At 41.5% G+C, this 17084-nt stretch overlaps 1 long non-coding RNA gene across 1 annotated transcript in view; it reads left to right on the top strand.

Moving 5' to 3' along the window:
• LOC128344067 (uncharacterized) overlaps positions 1 to 16803 on the top strand; it is a 30621-nt gene extending 13818 nt beyond the window's left edge. Inside the window, exon 3 of the long non-coding RNA XR_008315656.1 lies at positions 16397 to 16803. This is a non-coding gene — a long non-coding RNA (uncharacterized LOC128344067). The remainder of the gene's footprint in view (positions 1 to 16396) is intronic.
• Positions 16804 to 17084: the final 281 nt, after the last annotated feature.

The following is a 17084-nucleotide window of genomic DNA, read 5'->3' as shown; positions in this document are numbered from 1 at the left end:
AACAGACCTGCAGGATCTGAACCAACAGCCTCCTGCTCTCTAGGCAGGTTGCTTCCCCACTGCACCATTAGGTGGAATTCAAGGTACAGGACTGTAAAGTTCCAGTCTGGTGGATGGGAGAGTAAAAGAGGGAATGGGAAATATTTGGGGGGAACAAATATATCCACTACCCCTTACAACCCCTTGGTCGGTATAATGCTACCCCCACATTATAGAGATGCTAGTTTCCAGTGATGCTCCCAAAAATGAATCTGTCAAAAGCGGGGGGGGGGGAATAAAACTGGGCATCAGTCCTTCTAATCTGATGCAGATTAGATCTATGTGCATAAGATTACTTTTTAAGAAGAAAACTGTAGCAAGTCTCCTTCCAAAATCAAAACATTTTCCAATGTCTTTCAGTGTCATTTGGAGCTGGACATCTCCATTAATGGGAGACTAATATTATTTTACTAATTATATCAGATGCATTTGTTCTCGAATTTATACAGTTCTACAATGTCTACATCAAGTATGCATTTACTTAACATATTTGATGTAGATATTGTAGAAGTGTATAAATAAGCTCCAAGCAAGTTACTGGAGCTGTAACCTGCTTTGAGCCTATTTATACCCTTCTACAATGTCTGCATCAAATATGTTGCATCAAATCTAAATAACCTAAAGCAATGCAAAACAGCCAATCTGATTAAAAAGCAGCAACAGAATAAAAGCAAAATTAAAGGGCAAACTAGATTTTACTTTAAACGCATATTTAAAACTCTGTAGTTTTCTTTTTGGGGGGGTGAATGAATGGCACATGTGTTGGCACGTGAATCAAATCAGAATAGTTGTGGGGAGTAAGAGAATGTAACATTTTGCACTCACTGTGGCCTCAATACGGATCGTGCACCCATGAGCATGCTATTTCCTCTAGGAAAAAAGTTTCCATTTGATCCAGTAGAAGTTGGCTCCCGTGGGAAATGAGATACACAGAAGTGCATGAGCTGGACTCGGGCGGCAGTGGGGGGGGAAGTGCTAAAGCCCCCTCCCCTCCCCCCACCATGGTTCCAAATCCATTTGCGGGCGGGATTGCAGGATCAGCAGATGCATTTTTAAAGGAATATCTAGTTTGATCCTAAGAGAGGGAATGCCCTCAAAATACCTGCTAAATTATAACTATTTTAAATACTTGCCTAAAAGAAGGCAGGGAGAGATCTCTGTTGGGAAGTTGTTCCATATTAGGGGCACCACAATTCTAGAAAAGGTCCTGTATTTCATGCTCAACTGCTGCACATCTGGTAGGAAAACACAGTGAAGTATCTCAAAATCAAAATGAATTCCTTGGGCAAGTTCATATGAGAGGGAGCAATACTTGAGAAACCCTGACCTTAGGCTCCTTAAAGCCCTATGGCCATTGATATCAGGGGATGAATGCTCATAGTGATTTTTGGCAACATCTACCCCCTTAAGATGGAAAATACCCCCACCCCAATGATTAAGGTAAAATTGCAGTCACTTTTGTACAGAGGAAAGGGTTAGAATCAAGGGTTGCATAACAATAAACACATTGTTGTACTTTTTCCATGGAGTAACCTTTGGAGGACATTCCTGCCAATTTTCATTTCCATTCTCCTGACAACATCATTAAAAATTTTGTAGTCATTTTTTGTGTTTTAAAAGCTTTTAAAATACCATTGCAAATTTGGCCACTGCAGGCCTAATGGTCAGAACAATAAAAGCATGATACCACTCTGAAAGTTGAAAGTATTGCAAATGCTATCACCTATTTTCCCTCTCTAGAGGTATAGACCTTTTTAAAAATCACAATGACCATTCATTCCCTCGGATGGCACTGACCACCCCAGCTGGCTCATGTACTAATATACTGTTGACAGCCTCACTGTATCTTAAGGAGAATATTGTAGAACTGGAAAAGGTGCAGAAGAGAGCAACGAAGATGAACAGGGGCCTGGAGCACCTTTCTTATGAGGCTAGGCTACAACATCTGCGGCTCTTTACTTTGGAAAAGAGGCAACCCAAGGGGAGACATGATCGTGGTTCATAAAATTATTCATGGAGTACAGAGGGTGGACAGAAAGAAACTTTTCTCCCTCCCTCACAACACTAGAACCAGGGGTTATCCCATGAAACTGAAGTTTGGGAAATTTAGGACAGACAAGAGAAAGTACTTTTTCACATAGCACATAATTAATCTATGGAATTCTCTGCCATGAGATGTGGTGATGGCCACTAGCTTGGATGATTTTAACAGGGGCTTAGACCAATTGATGGAGGACAGGCCTATCAATTGCTACTAGTCCGGTGGCTGTGGGCCACCTCCAGCTTCAGAGGCATGATGCCTCTCAGTGCTGGTTGCGGGGGAGCAACTGCAGTAGAGATGGCATGCCCTCACCTCTTGCCTGTGGACTTCCCAGAGGCATCTAGTAGGTCACTGTGAAACAGGATGCTGAACTAGATAGGCCTTGGGCCTGATCCAGCATGGCTGTTCTTACGTTCTTGTGGATGTTTTGCCATTCACGGCCCTGACATTTGGCAGGAGCACTCAAAGACCCAGTGAATGGGTGATATGCATGTATGCTGAATGCTCTCAACTCTTTTCAGAAATGGCACTCACACCCTCACAAAAATGGGCTTTTATTTGCCATTCTACCAAAGTAAACCACATGGCTCTGTGGTCACCAGGAGTCGACACTGACTCAATGGCACAACTTTACTCTACCTACACATAAACTCATTGGTATTGTGTGACAATACCTACTGTAAGCCAAAACACCTCATATTCCCAGAGAACCACTGGTGTAAACCACTTAATGAAGTTCATACCAAATGAACACAAAGTTGCAAACTTTGTGTTCAGTATTTGCAGGAAATCACAGTGATGATAGGTCTATTTGGGCCATCAATGTCTGGTTTCTGTTGTAAAAGTAAGTAAAGTGTGCCGTCGAGTTGGTGTCGACTCCTGGCAACCACAAAGCCCTGTGGTTGTCTTTGGTAGAATACAGGAGTGGTTTACCATTGCAATCTCCTATGCAGTATGTACAAATTGATAAATAATTACCCTTCTTACAATCCATTTCCTAGGAGCCAAACGAAAAGCAGCAGTATGAGAAAATATAAACTATTGTAGATGTTTCTGATAACCAGCAATATACAGCAATATACGTCCTCAGATCTAAGTAACGTCTACATCTTCTGCCCATGTAGTTCGGGTGGAACACATGGTTATGTGTTCCACCCTAACCCCTGCTAACTGGGCAAAGAGGCACCTTTTTAATGTGATTCTCTTTATTTAGCAGGGGGAGAGTAACTGGCCCTATCCACCCACAGCACAGTACCTCCAGTGACTGTTGCTGGTGACTATCTTATGTTTCTTTTTAGATTGTGAGCCCTTTGGGGGCAGGGATCCAGCTTATTTATTTATTATTTCTCTGTGTAAACTGCCCTGAGCCATTTTTTGGAAGGGCGGTATAGAAATTGAATGAATGAATGAAGTGCCATGCTGGCTACATAGGGCTGGGGCACAAAGTAGCAGCAACAGAATGCCATAGAACTGGGAGGTAATGGAGAAGAAAGTAGGGTGGCACCATTATACCTCCACCTGCATCACTTAGAGAATTACTTTAAAGCATCTTGCACATTAAAGAGTAGCACTTTGGTGCTAATCCAGAAGCACAGAGAAGTCTCTTGAAAAAGCAAGGATAATTCAGCATGAGTATGTCTTTAGAAGCGTGTTTAGATTGCTCCAGAATCTAGATGCAGAGATGGGTATTGAGTATGCTGTTTCAATAGTTCATGACCCAAACTGGAGTGTTTCAGTCTGCACTTGTCCCTTGTCAATCCATCATGATCAATGCATCATGCTGACCAGAATGAACCATGCTGTCAACACAACAGGTTACTTTTAGGACAGGCCCTAAACCAAGAATAATCCACTGTAAATGGCATAAAATTAGGCCATTTTCTTATAAAAATTTGTGAGGTGGGAGCTAAGGACACAATCTATCAGGAGGTTCTCCTGAACTCTTGAGCAAGAGATCTTCCCAGAAGGTTGTACCCTAAATCATTGACTCAAGTAGAATGCATCACAACCTAATGGCAAATCTAGTGGTTCCCCCCTTCGTCTTACTGATGGCTGTGAAGGAATGGATGTGGAGGAGGGGGCAAATGGAAATGCAATCCATATAAGATGATGGGACTGTCGATTGTGGGATTGATTCATCTGGGAGTAGGTGCTCGGCCTGTTTTGGATGGTGTTGCACTTTTCCTAAAGGATCAAATTTACAGTTTGAGAGTGGTGTTTGTTCCACACCTGCTTTTGAAGACTCAAGTGATGGTGGTGACTAGGAGCACCTTTTACCAGCTGCACTTTGCCTAGACAATTGTTCATACCTTTGTAACCTCCAGGCCTGAACCCCCCTCTTTGTGGGGCTGCCTTTGAGAAGTGTCTGGAAACATTATCTGGTGCAAAGGCAGCTGCCAGATTGCTTGCAGAGATTGACTATCAGAGCATATCAGTCTAATATTGTCTGACCTGTAAAGTTGTGCCATCGAGTCGGTGTCGATTCCTGGCAACCACAGAGCCCTGTGGTTTTCTTTGGTAGAATACAGGAGGGGTTTACCATTGCCATCTCCCGTGCAGTATGAGATGGTGCCTTTCAGCATCTTTCCTATATCACTGCTGCCCGATACAGGTATTTCCCATAGTCTGGGAAACATACCAGCGGGGATTTGAACTGGCAACCTCTTGCTTGCTGGGCAAGTTACACTGCACCATTAGGTGGCTGTCATTGTCTCACCTGTACAGGTCATCTATTCATTTCTGGTTTCAATTTGTGGTTTCAATTTCTGACCTTTAAAACCCTAAACTTTGATCTTGGGTATCTGAAGGATTGATCTTCTCCAGTATTCCCTGCTCTGTGTGCCCTAGAAACTGAGTTTGGCAGGTGTGTGATTTTCATTAGTGAGTTAATTCAGTGCCCTCCGCAGGGAGGCTCACCTGGTTCCCAACACTGTATACCTTCAGACACCAGGCAAAAATTTGGTTCCTTAAAAAGTTCTTTGAAATTAACTGAATTTGCTGCCCCTGGTCTCCTGTATAGAGAGATCAATTGATCTGTGTTAATTGTTATTTTCCTGTTTTGTGGAGTATTAACATTTTGTTTGGGGTTTTTTTTTTTTTAAGATCCTATTTATTTTTATTTTATTCACTTATCCTGCTGCTGTTTATTTTTGCTGTGTGTTTTTGTTTCTTCTGTAACTATTTTGTGTGTTATCCATCCTGAAGTGATTTCATAAAATAACATGAGATACCATTATTATTATTATTATTATTATTATTATTATTATTATTATTATTAATCCTCCAATGAAGCACTACCTTGGAGTGGTTGTGGGGCTTGTGTGCTCTGAGGAAGGTGAGAGCTAAGCCAGAGGTCCAACCATACTGGACAGGTCTCACCAGAGGAGCCAGACAAAGAGTGCCTCTCCCATAAACAATATGGTGAGACATAACTTTAATAAATCTATACCGGGTCGGTCATCGCTCGGGTCAACAAGGACCGCGCCAAGTGCTGGAGTCCCTGGACATCTGGTGGCAAGTGGGCAACAGGACTCAGGATCTTCAGTTGAGCAACCAGAGCTGGAGACTGCAAGGTTACTCGAAGAAATGCCGATTAACCAGAAAAAACATACAGAAAATGCCAACAAGGAAATAATGATCTGCTATTACAAGTCTAGTCCAACTAGAAGAGGTTATTTTAAAAGAATGTATCAAATTTGGAAAGAGAAGCATCCAGATACAGAAATAACAGAACAAAGGCTAGCAGACCAGAGAAGATTCATAATAAGAAACAAAGTAATCACAGAAGTTGAGCTGGAAGAACTGGAAAGAGCAACACAGGCTCAAGATATGGAAGAAGAATTACCACCAACTGAAGAAGTTGCTCAGGCGCAGGTGGAGGAGGAGGTGTTGGAAATAGAGGATGCCACTGTTGCTGAACTGTTTCAAAATCAAAACCAGGCAACCTCCCCTTTGCCTTCACCTCAAAAACCCGAATGCCGTTTAACAGAAAAGCAACAAGAACTAAAGCAAAAAATAACTGAGCACATGAACCAAACAACCACCAGGGTTTGACTTCCAGCTCTAAAAACAGTTGCCAAAAAACAATTTGCTCAGTTATTAAAAGATGTCAATGCTGCACTTGCAGAAATAACAACCAATAATTTGCAAGAAACAAACCAACTAATGTACAGTGCAGCAACAATAACAACACAAGAGCTCGGATATAAGATCAGTGGACCTGTCAAAAAAGAAAGTAGTACATCACCTAAATGGAAGATTAGATTAGAAAATAAAATTGCCAGGCTTAGATCAGATGCTAGTAAATTGAAAGATATGAAAGACAAGAAGCTGAAGAATGAAAACACCAAACAGTATCTGATCCAAAAATACCACCTAGATTCAAGGAAAATGAGAGAAGTCCTGGAAATAATAAAGCAGCAAATAACGACAGTGTCAAAGAAGATTAGCAGATATGAAGCCAGAATTACACAACACAGGCAGAATCTCCAATTCCAATTGAATCAGAGACATTTCTACCAAAGCATTGAAGGAGAAACTGCAAGAAACCTAGAAACACCAAATAAAGATGAAACAGTGCAATTCTGGGGGAAATTATGGGACAATCCAATAGATTATAATAAAAAAAGCAGGCTGGGTGAAAGAGGTCGAAAAATGTAACCAACAAATGCAAGATCTAATAATAACACCAGAATTAATAAGTGAAAGAGCAAAGAAAATTAAAAATTGGATTGCACCAGGTGATGATGAACTGCATGGCTTTTGGCTTAAACACCTAACAAGCCTTCATAAACAACTATCAAAACAGTTCAATCATATTTTGCAAGGAGGTGGTATTGAACAATGGCTAACAACTGGGAAAACTCATCTCATCATGAAAGACCCAGCAAAAGGTGCAGTTCCAAGCAATTATAGATGAATAACCTGCCTGCCAACCATGTTCAAATTATTAACTGGAATAATAGCAGATGAAGTAATGCAATACTTATTAACTAACAAACAACTTCCAGTTGAACAGAAAGGAAATTGCCCGAACACCAGAGGCACAAAAGACCAGCTGCTGATTGACAAAATGATTTTAGAAAATTGCAAGAGAAGAAAAACAAATCTAAGTGTTGCATGGATTGACTACAAGAAAGCCTCCGACTCATTGCCTCACACATGGATACTAAAATGTTTAGAAACAACTGGTGTCAGCAAAAACATTCAGATATTTATAAAAAAAACCAATGAGCATGTGGAATACACAGTTAACAATCAATGGCGAGACACTTGGACAGGTTAGCATTAGAAGAGGTATTTTCCAAGGGGACTCACTATCCCATCTGCTGTTTGTAATCGCCATGACCCCACTTTCACAAATACTGAACAAAACAGGCCTTGGATACCAAACATCTAAAACATCAAGTCAAATAAACCATCTGCTGTACATGGACCATCTGAAGTTGTATGGAAAGTCCCAGTCAGAAATTGAATCACTGCTAAACACTGTCCGTATATTCAGTAGCAATATAGCAATGGAGTTTGGACTAGACAAGTGTGATGCATTAATAATGAACAGAGGAAAAATAACAAAAACAGAAGAAATAGAACTGCCCAATGGAAGCAACATCAAGAACCTGGAAGAGAAAGAACATTACAAATACTTGGGCGTTCTCCAGGTTGATAACATTGCACACACTGAAGTTAAAAGAAAAATTGGAAGTGAATACATCAGGAGAGTTAGAAAAATCCTGAAGTCCAAACTCAATGGCGGGAACACCATACAAGCCGTAAACACCTGGGCTATACCTGTTATCAGATACACTGCAGGAATAATAGACTGGACCCAGGCAGAGCTAGAGACGCTAGATCGTAAGACCAGGAAAATCATGACCATCAATCATGCTCTGCACCCCCGCAGTGTTGTAGATAGGCTATACCTCCCTTGCAGCTCAGGTGGAAGAGGAATGCTGCAAGTCCATCAAACAGTAGAGGAGGAGAAAAGCGGCCTTGCAGAATATATCAAGGACGGTAAAGAAGATGCACTTAAAATGGTCAATAATGAGAAACTATTCAACACCAATGAAACCAAGCAGGCCTACAAGAAAGAACAAGTCAAGAACCAAGCAGAAAAATGGAAAAATAAGCCACTGCATGGTCAATATTGGCACAATATAAGTGGAAAATCAGACATCGCCAAGACCTGGCAATGGCTTAAGAATGGCAACTTAAAGAAAGAAACAGAGGGTTTAATACTGGCTGCACAAGAACAGGCACTAAGAACAAATGCAATAAGAGCAAAAGTCGAAAAATCCACAACAAACAGCAAGTGCCACCTTTGTAAAGAAGCAGATGAAACCGTGGACCACTTAATCAACTGTTGTAAAAAGATCGCACAGAGTGACTATGAACAAAGGCATGAGAAGGTAGCAGGGATGATACACTGGAACATCTGCAAAAAATACAAGCTACCTGTAGCCAAAAATTGGTGGGACCATAAAATTGAAAAAGTTGTAGAAAATGAAGATGCAAAAATATTATGGGACTTCTGACTACAAACAGACAAACATCTGCCACACGATACACCAGTTATAACTGTAGTCAAGAAGAAAGAAAAACAAGTCAAAATAATCGTCCCTAGCAATACCAGGGGATAGCAGAATAGAAGAAAAAGGAATAGGAAAAAAAAATACAAAGATCTACAAAGTGAAATTGAAAGGCTGTGGCAGAAAAAGACCAAAGTAATCCCAGTGGTAATTGGCACCCTAGGAGCAATTCAAAAACAATTTGAAGAGCTCCTCAACACCATAGGGGCCACAGAAATCACCATCAGCCAATTACAAAAAGCAACTTTACTGGGAACAGCCTATATTCTGCTACGATATCTATAACAACAGCAGCAACATTGATAATAAAATTTCAGCCATCCCAGGTCCTTGGGAAGGACTCGATGCCTGGATAAAACAAAGCAGTCAATAACACCTGTCTGACTGTGTAAACAAGAAATAATAACAATAACAACAATATTCCTCACTTACTGTATAATTTGCAGTGGCTTGGGGTATTAATCAAACATTTATAACTATCTCCATTTGCCATGTGTCTAAACATTCACTGCTATCCTGATTATGTTCAACATTAACTCTTATTAGGAGAGAAAGAAAGCCAAATAGGCTTGGCTTAGGATTCATGTCCAGACATAACATTCATCTTATTGCAAAGTTCTTGTCTTTTCCCCTAGTCTTCTCTCATGTAATCCCCACACATTCCCAGCAGGCTTTTTAGTTTTGTTAGTATTAATTAGCTGCATACAGTGAAGAATACAGTCACTCTATTAGTGACTGTTTTCTATGTGGATAGACAGACGATCTGTTCATGCTTGGAATATATACTCGTACCTTGATCAGAGTGTGACTAATACTTGCTCCTTAGCAATGCATCTGCTTTTAATGAAACTTTAGAGGCAAATAATGACTCGGTGTGTCAAGAAACAGGCTTTACACATCTGAAAAGGAGCCAAACCCTTGCCGGTGGTGTTGTAAATGAAAGGGGCTTAATGATCTCAGTTCTGTCATCAGTTACTTCCATTATCCTGCGAATTATCTCTCTCCAGTTCCTCAGTGCGCAGAATGACTTGGTTTCATTAAAAATGGAAGATCAGAGCACTTTCTGGGCAGCAACAATTTCTGCTCCAGCAATCAGCTTTGTTGACAGACTCCAGTAGCTAATCGTTGTCTCTGCCTCATCATCACAGCACACCGTGTATCATTGCACTGCCAAAGGTTTGTGCTAGGGAAGTGCATGGAATGGGATTTGTGTTCTGTTCTGAGCTCGCCTTGGAATGGAACACAAATGCCCAGAGCATTCGGTCAGAACAACCAGTTTTGGTTGTTGAACGAGCTCTGGTTTCAAATAGGAGGGGCAGTGGGAGGTACCTTTAAAAATCATTACATAAATCATTATTTGTGTGGTAGTACATTCAGCAGCACCACACAAATGGATGCTGTGCATGCTCAGAGGCCAGAAGAGCATCGTAGATGGGGCAGCCTCGGCACAAGATGCTGGGCAGGGGTTGACAGATGCAAGCGGTAATCAGATAATAATTGTTAAAGGTACCTTCCACCACCCCTCACCACTCACCCTGACACCTCTCGGAATACTCAAAACGTTCCAACTTGGAACGGGGTCGTTCCATTCTGTGCTCGAAACAGGCCATTCTTTTGAAGAGCATTCTGTTTCGAGCTCAAAACACTCGAAACAGCCCATTTTGAGTCGGAATGAAACATTCTGCACATCCCTAGTTTGTGCATTAACAACCCAGTGACCAGAAAGAGCAAGAAGATGGGATAAGTCTGATCTGGCTTTCAAAATACTAGGGAATGTTTCTATGCAGGAGACTATAAATCACTATTGTTCATGGATACTGACATGATACTTTTCTCATGCCATCATCATGCCTTTCTTTTGAAACCATTATTCATTTTCCATCCAAAAAAGGAAAGTGCCCCCACAAAAATGGCACCAGATCAAAAACTTAGAATCACACACGTATTATAAATATTGAAGTGTAATGGAAACGAAAATAGAATATGAGGATAGTCTCGCATACAATAAGGTGCAACTTGCTAGCTGACTTCGTATGCAATATAATGCAATACATTTCTAAATCCACATGATATTGCTGTGCTGAAAATATACTCTTCTCTTTCAAGCATGGGTAAAAGATCCAAATTCCCGCAGAATTTGTTTTCATTTATATGTTTTATGCACCATGTACTATTTTGTTTGTTTGTTTGTTTGTTTGTTTGTTTGTTTGTTTGTTATCTGCCCCTCCAGTACACCACTGCTTGGGTTGGCTCACAACAATAAAATAGATGCAATGTAAAATAAAAATAATAAAATAAACCAAATTTACCTAAACAAGTTAAAAGTCCAGGCTAAAAACCACAATCAGAATTACCATTGCTGTTTTATAAGTTCCAAATTGAAAGTTATTTAAAAAGCTAAAATTGAAGTCTTGCCCAAATTAAGACAAGAAGAAGGAACATAAACTCTGGCAAAAGAAATGCAAGGAGACAATAAGGGATGCAAAGAGAGAGTTTGAGGAGCATATAGCTAGAAGTGTCAAGGGGAATAACAAAAACTTCTTTAAATATATCAGAAGCAGAAAACCTGACAGGGAGGCGGCTGGACCCTTAGATGATGAAGATGTGAAAGGGATTATTAAGGAGGATAAGGAGATTGCAGAGACGCTGAATGAATTCTTTGCATCTGTCTTCATGGCAGAGGATACTGACCATATACCCTCTCCAGAATTGAGTTTTTCAGGTTTAGCAGCAGAGGAACTAGGTGAATTTGAGGTAACAAGGGAAGATGTTCTAAACCAGGGTTTCTCAACGTGTGGGTCCCCAGATGTTATTGGACTTCAACTCCCATAATCCCCAGCCCCAGTGGCCTTTGGCTGGGAATTATGGGAGTTGAAGTCCAATTACATCTGGGGACTCACACATTGAGAAACCCTGTTCTAAACTGTCCTGAAAAGCTAAAAATTAACAAATCGCCAGGGCCAGATGGCATCCACCCAAAAGTTCTGAAGGAACTCAAATATGAAATTGCCGATTTCCTAGCAAAAATATATAACTTGTCCCTACAATCAGGCTTTGTACCAGAGGACTGGAAAGTAGCCAATCTGACTCCCATTTTCAAAAAGGGATCTAGGGGGGATCTGGGGAATTACAGGCCGGTCAGCTTAACTTTGGTGCCAGGTAAATTGATGGAAAGCATACTTAAGGACAAAATTGTTAAGCATACAGAAGAACAGGCCTTGTTGAAGGAGAACCAGCATGGCTTCTGCAAGGGAAAGTCTTGCCTCACTAACCTTTAGGAGTTCTTTGAGAGTGTCAACAGGCATGTGGATAAAGGTGATCCGGTTGACATAGTATACTTGGACTTCCAAAAAGCTTCTGATAAAGTTCCCCACCAAAGGCTCTTGAGTCAACTTAGCAGTCATGGAATAAGGGGACAGGTTCATGTGTGGATCAGTAACTGGTTGAAGGACAGGAAACAGAGAGTAGGAATAAATGGACAATTTTCACAATGGAGATAGGTAGGAAGTGGGGTCCCCCGGGGATCAGTACTGGAACCAGTGCTGTTTAACTTGTTCATAAATGATCTAGAAATTGGGATGACCAGAAAAGTGGCCAAATTTGCAGATGACACTAAACTATTTAGGGTAGTGAAATACACAATGGATTGTGAGTAATGCCAAAAGGATCTCTCCAAACTGGAGGACTGGGCGACATAATGGCGAATGCGGTTCAGTGTAAGCAAGTGTAAAGTGATGCACATTGGGGCAAAAAGCACCAACTTCACATATACGCTGATGGGATCTGAGCTGTCAGTGACTGACCAGGAGAGGGATCTTGGGGTCATGGTGGACAGCTCAATGAAAGTGTCTCAGTGAGCTGCAGCTGTGAAAAAAGCTAATTCCATGCTAGGAATCATTAGGAGGGGGATTGAAAATAAAAATGCTAATATTATAATGCCCTTATACAAATCTATGGTGCGGCCACATCTGGAGTACTGTGTACAGCTTTGGTCACCCTATCTTAAGAAAGATATTGTAGAACTGGAAAAGGTGCCTAATGGTCAGAACAATAAAAGCATGATACCACTCTGAAAGTTGAAAGTATTGCAAATGCCATCACCTATTTTCCCTCTCTAGAGGTATAGACCTTTTTAAAAATCACAATGACCATTCATTCCCCCAGATGGCACTGATCACCCCAGCTGGCTCATGTACTAATATACTGATGATGGCCTCACTGTATCTTAAGGAGAATATTGTAGAACTGGAAAAGTTGCAGAAGAGGGCAACCATGATGATCAGGGTCCTGGAGTACCTTCCTTATGAGGCAAGGCTACAGCATCTGGGACTCTTTACCCTGAAAAAGAGATGACTAATGGGAGACATTATCAAAGTGTATAAATTATGCATGGAGTGGAGAGGGTTGATAGAGAGAGATTTTTTTCCCTCTCTCACAACACTAGAACCAAGGGTCACCCCATGAAACTGATGGTTGGGAAATTTAGGACCAACAAGTGGAAGTACTTTTTCACACAGTGCATAATTAATCTATGGAATTCCTTGCCATGGGATGTGGGGATGGCCACTAGCTTAGATGGCTTTAAAGGGGCTTAGACAGATTCATGGAGCACAGGTCTATCAATGGCTCCTAGTCTGATGGCTGTGCGCCATCTCCAGCCTCAGAGGCACAATCCTTCTCAATACCAGTTGCAGGGGAGCCTATGTTCCTATGTTCTTATGAAGGAGCATGACAAAGGGAGGGCAGGAGCATGGCATGTATTACTATGATTTATATCCTACCTTTCTATATAGTACATAACAAAAAACAAAAACAGATCCAAAATATAAAAACTAAGCATTAAAAAAACATTGGCTGTCAGGATGAAGAAAATTACTCCAAGTAGTCCCATTGAAATTAAAAGGAAAGGTTAAGCAATGCCTAACTTGTCCTTTTAATTTCAGCAGGACTACTTGGAGTAATTTTCCTCACAGCAGTCACTGGAACATAGGAACATAGGAAGCTGCCATATAGTGAGTCAGACCATTGGTCTATCTAGCTCAATATTATCTTCACAGACTGGCAGTGGCTTCTTCAAGGTTGCAGGCAGGAATCTCTCTCAGCCCTATCCTGGAGAAGCTAGGGAGGGAACTTGAAACCTTCTGCTCTTTCCAGAGCAGTTCCATCCCCAGAGGGGAATATCTTACAGTGCTCACACTTCTATTCTCTTATTCAAATGCAACCAGGGTGGACCCTGCTTAGCTATGAGGACAAGTCGTGCTTGCTACCATAAGACCAGCTCTCCTCTGAAATATTGATTCCCAAATCTGATTTTCCACCTTCACCTTTAACATTAATTGAATCCTATTTCTGCCTGATCAGTATTTCTATGGATATGTCAAAACAACTAATAGGAGACAGAGGATATCTTTCAATCCAAACCTTCTGTGCTATTATATCTCTTTCTTTGTGATTTAGACTTCTTTCAGAAAACCAGTCACATCATGGCCACTTGAAAAACAACCATTTTGATGCTACAAACAATGTGTGTGCAGCAGGTCTGGTGACTTGGACCACACCAACATAAACCCTGATGCCAATTTGTGGCATGTGTTGCACTCAGATGATCAAGTAGAAGAGCCTCCAAGAGCAGGTTCAAATTAGGGATGGAACCAAAATTTCCCTTTGAAGAAATTTCAAGAGTTCCTCCCAAAGAAAAACTAAAAATTCAAAGAGAATGTCAGGTTTCTTTCTGAGGAGAAACTTTTAGAGACTCCTTAGTTCAAATGTGCAGAAAGAGTATTTGGTGCAACCTTCCTAGAACAGTACCACTGTGGACTGATTGTAGATGATGACATATTTGGATTATCCAACATTTAAAGAAAATGCCTATACATGAAAAGTGTGCATATCAGGAAGAAGGCTAGGCTAACATTTTCTCCCCAACATCCTGGCTTTCAATGTGCAGGAAATGTCTTCCATAAGGCACATTTAAATGTGCAACCCCCTTCCTTCATCATCAAATGGTAAAATCCTGGAAGGACTCCTCCCTATGCATTTAAATCATTCTGAGTGGAGACACAATGACAAGGACCAGGATCAAAAGGGGAGTGCAGCAACTTCTGTTTATGCGCTCCCAAGGCCCTCATTTCTAAGCACTCCCATACAACACCCAAACAGTCACTTCTGAAGCTCTTAGACCAGGGATTCTCAAACTTGGGTCCTCAGGTGTTATTGGACTTCAACTCCCATAATCCCCAGCCTCAGTGGCCTTTGGTTGGGGATTATGGGAGTTGAAGTCCAATAACACCTGAGGACCCAAGTTGGAGAATCACTGTCTTAGACTCTTCAGAAGATGCAGCATGAGGAACTGCATTTGGAAAGGAAGAGATACCCTTGTGCACATGCAGCAGTACTCCCATGCTTGGGGCAGAGCTACCATTGTGTGAATGGTTCCAAAGAACCCAGGCCGTCAATGGGAAGGGCTGCTGAAGCCCACAGGGGAGTGTGGCTTGGGATCCATAAGAGCCTCAAGCAAACTCCCCCTCACTGCCCAGGCTTCGGCGCTGGGCGAGGCCAAACCCAGGCCACCGTTCAGCTGGCTCCTTGCCTGCCCATGCTCCTAAAGAGCTCATTGGAAACTGGTTATGATGAAAAACCACCTGCAGATTCTTTGGAGGCTCTTCAGGTCAGATGGTGATGACTCTTCAGCCTCAGAATGCCTATGACAGTTTCCCTGCTCCAAGACCTACCATTGGACTGCTTCTTTCCATTCTAAGCACCACAAGCTGAGCTAATCATCAGTTCTACTCTCTAAGCAACTGATTAAAATTGCAGGCTGCATTTATAGATCCAGTTTATGCCTCTCCCCAGTACACGGATTGTATCGGTCTGCTGCCAGCTTCAGCTCAAATATAATTATCCTTGGTTCACATGTCTTGCCTCCAGTGGGGAACTCCTGTGTGCCTTTAGACTACATATACCTGCTTCCTACTTCAGACTTGACCTGGGATATCCATTGCCCTCTAGAGGTGGGTTTTTTAAACTGACTCCTTGTCTGAACATTGGTATCACCAGTGTCACCTGTAAAGTTTCCCTGGTTTTGCCTGAATTCTTGGCATCTACAAGGTGCTCTTGAATTTGGGATATACAGGCACTGACCCTTCATCCATTCTTGCCAGTTGGCTCTGGTTCTGCAAATGCCAGCATCAGCTTGTTACAGGACACCCACACTGGAATTGTCTACTATGGCAGAGCAGAGGAAGAAGTTCTGTGAGGTTGCATGGTATATAGTAAGAACTCCCCCAAGAGAATGAAGGGGTTTGTGACTCTCTGATGCACTGAGGGTTGCCAGCTCTAGACCTCACGGTGTGATCCAAGAAGAAGAGCATGTGATACATTCCTGAGTGAGGCTGTACCACTACAAGGATGCATATTGGGACTGCATGATTGAATCAATATCTTTCTTAACATCCTCTGTATGTGCAAAAGTACAAGCACAGCAAAAGGTTGACAACTAGAGCAAAGCACTCTAGTACATAATTTGTACTTGTACAACTCAAGTACATAAGACTGTTGAAAGATAGCTATTGTGATAAGGCATGCTTTTTAAGTGATTGATTAAATGAGATAAAGCAGACACATTTCATCAGCTAAAAGAACTTTAATACAGTGAGACTCCTAATTATTATGTGACTTTGTGATGTAATTTTAAAAGCTACCAGCCAACCATTTTTCTCTCCCTTTGTAGATCACCTTTCAGGACTTTCCAGTGCATTTGAGCAGATGCCAGCAGGACGTGGAAAAGTGATGACAAGTCTGTGCCTTGAATTGTTTTGCATCGAGAATGTTATTTCCAGTCCCAGCCTGGATCATCTCAGGGAAACCAAGCACAATGCCTCTTCCTTAGCTCAATAGATATATTCCGCCACATTTGTCAGCAGTTATAGCCTGTTCAGAATCCTGACCTAGTTTTCTCCACATTTCCTTACCAACAATCCCACTAAGAAATTTCAAAACCATAATGGCTAGCCCCTTCATTGCTTGGGTTCCTCTGTGGCTCCATTTATTCAACATTTACATGTAACTAGGGCTAAAATGTTTTAATTTTATTTAGATATCTGATATGCTGTCTTTCACTAAATGAGTTTCCCAGAGCAGCATATATAGATCAGAGGTTACCAACCTGTGGTCCTCCAGATGTTGCTCAACTATAACTCCCATCATTCCCAACTAAAGATTTTAGTGGCTGGGGATGATGGAAGTTGTAGTTCAGCAACATCTAGAGGACCACAGGTTGGGAACCTCTGTTTTAGATTAACCATGGTTGCTTCTATACTAAAAGTCATGGCGCAGTGGGGAAATGACTTGATTAGCAAGCCAGAGGTTGCCGATTTCAAATCCCCACTGGTATGTTTCCCAGACTATGGGAAACACCT

Source organism: Hemicordylus capensis, chromosome 2, assembly GCF_027244095.1.
Source record: "Hemicordylus capensis ecotype Gifberg chromosome 2, rHemCap1.1.pri, whole genome shotgun sequence".
Classification (NCBI taxonomy): Eukaryota; Metazoa; Chordata; class Lepidosauria; order Squamata; family Cordylidae; genus Hemicordylus; species Hemicordylus capensis.
This window is presented reverse-complemented; position numbering and strand designations above follow the sequence as displayed.